Source organism: Phyllostomus hastatus, unplaced genomic scaffold (genome assembly GCF_019186645.2).
Source record: "Phyllostomus hastatus isolate PE091 unplaced genomic scaffold, TTU_PhHast_1.1 phas_contig_1, whole genome shotgun sequence".
Classification (NCBI taxonomy): domain Eukaryota; kingdom Metazoa; phylum Chordata; class Mammalia; order Chiroptera; family Phyllostomidae; genus Phyllostomus; species Phyllostomus hastatus.
In genome coordinates, this window is record NW_025333498.1 from 41,185,697 (window position 1) to 41,187,828 (window position 2,132).

Sequence of the window (2,132 nt, forward strand, 5' to 3'; positions counted from 1 at the left end):
TCCTCAGATTCCTCTTGAAAATATTGGGCACTGGTAAAAACATAATTCATCAACAATTTGTTAAAATATGTATTCTTATTTTTTATCACAGATTTTATGTTTTTGATTTTTTTTCTCATTAAACTTTGTTTCTCTCATTAAAGTTTGTTTAATGAGTCTCAAAATTCTGTGATGGATTTTTGGTCAAGTTGTTTCCATTAAAAAGTACTGATTCTAAAAACTAATAACTTGAAAACTGCCACACACACATCCACTCAAACACAAATGGTCCAAAAAACATTCCCCTTTAAATCTGAAAGTTTTAAAATGCACTGTAATCATTAACTAGCTTTTTACTATTATACTTAAATGGCTTATTGAAATGAACAGTTCTGAGACTATTCTTCCACCACTGACTAACACTGGGTGGCAGGTATTGGGGGTGATATTCATTTAGCTTTCTGAGCTTTCTGGGCAGATTTGGTGACTTTGCTAGCTCCAGCTGCCTTCTTGTCCACTGCTTTGATGACACTCAAAACAATCGTCTGTCTCATCATGAACAGTCAGAGAAACTCTCAACATACTTAGGCTTGCCAGGAACCATATTGATGATTGTAGCATCACCAGATTTCACAACTTTAGGTCATCTTTCAGCTTTTTTCTAGGACAACAATCAATCTTCTCTTTTAGCTCAGCAAATTTGCAAGCAGCATGAGCTGTGTGACAACCCAGCACAGGCGCATATCCAGCAATGCTTTGGCTTGGATGGTTCAGGAAAATCACCTGAGCTGTGAAGCCAGCTGCTTCCATTAGTGGGTCATTTTTGCTGTGTCACCAGTCACATTGCCATGGCAAACATCTTTGACAGACACATTCTTGACACTGAAGCCCACTTTGTCCCCAAGAAGAGCTTTAATCAATACTTCATGATGTATTTCAACAGACTTTTCTTCAGTTCTAACATTAACTGGGGCAAAGTTCACCACCATGCTGGATTTGAGAACACCAGTCTCAGCCCAAAGGGATAATACCAATGCCACCAATTTTGTAGACAACCTGGAGGGGTAGACACAGGGGCTTGTCAGTTGGATGAGTTGGTGGTAGGATGCAATCCAGAGTTTAAAGAAGCGTGGTTCCACTGGCATCACCATCTTTAAAGGTGACTTTCCGTCCCTTGAACCAAGGCATATTAGCACCTGGCTCTAGCATGTTGTTGCTGTTCCAACCAGAAATTGGCCCAAATGATACTGTGTCAGGGTTGTAGCTAATTTTCTTAACGTAAGTGGTGAGTTGTTTAACAATTTCTTCATATCTCTTCTGGCTGTAGGGTGACTCAGTGGAATCTATTTTGTTAACACCAACAATCAGTTGTTTCACACCCAGTGTGACAGCCAGAAGGGCATGCTTACGGGTTTGCCCATTCTTGGAGATACCTGCTTCAAATTCACCAATACCAGCAGCAACAATCAGGGCAGCACAGTCAGCCTGAGATGAGTCTGGAATCATATTTTTGATAAGTCTCTGTGTCCTGGGGCATCCATGATGGTCACATAATACCTGCTGGTTTCAGATTTTCACAGGGAGATATCAATGGTGATACCATGCTCAGGTTCAGCTTTCAGTTTATCTAAGGTCCTGGCATTGCTTGAAGAATCTCTTCCCCATCTCAGCAGCTTCTATCTCAAATTTTTTGATGGTTCTTTTGTTGATCCTACCATGTTTGTACATGAGATGGCCAGTAGTGGTGGACTTGCCAGAATCTACATGTCTAATGACGATGGTGTTGATATGAGTCTTTTCCATTTGGGGTTTGACTTTGTGTGGTTTTCATGACACCTGTGTTCTGGGGGCAAACATGTTGCAAAGAAGTTGCTTTCAATTCTTAAAGCATGTAACATTGCCCTAATAAATCACCTTCAAATGCCCTTGCAGAAACATTTTATCCCAGGGAACAATGACAATCCCATGATTAAAATCTAGAATGAAAACAATAGTTACAGTCAGGAATCAGGGGCCAAGGCTGTTTCTTCTTCTTTTTTTTTTTAACCTATTTCTATTTTTACTAAATAAATGTAGTTATTGCAAGAAAATATTTGTTGTTAAATTTAGGAGAATTCTAACAAAAAAAGTTTGATAAGGTATGAAAATAGTAT

At 39.1% G+C, this 2,132-nt stretch overlaps 1 pseudogene; it reads right to left on the reverse strand.

Moving 5' to 3' along the window:
• Positions 1 to 428: 428 nt before the first annotated feature.
• LOC123825265 lies at positions 429 to 1,782 on the reverse strand (annotated as a pseudogene).
• Between the last annotated feature and the right edge of the window lie 350 nt (positions 1,783 to 2,132).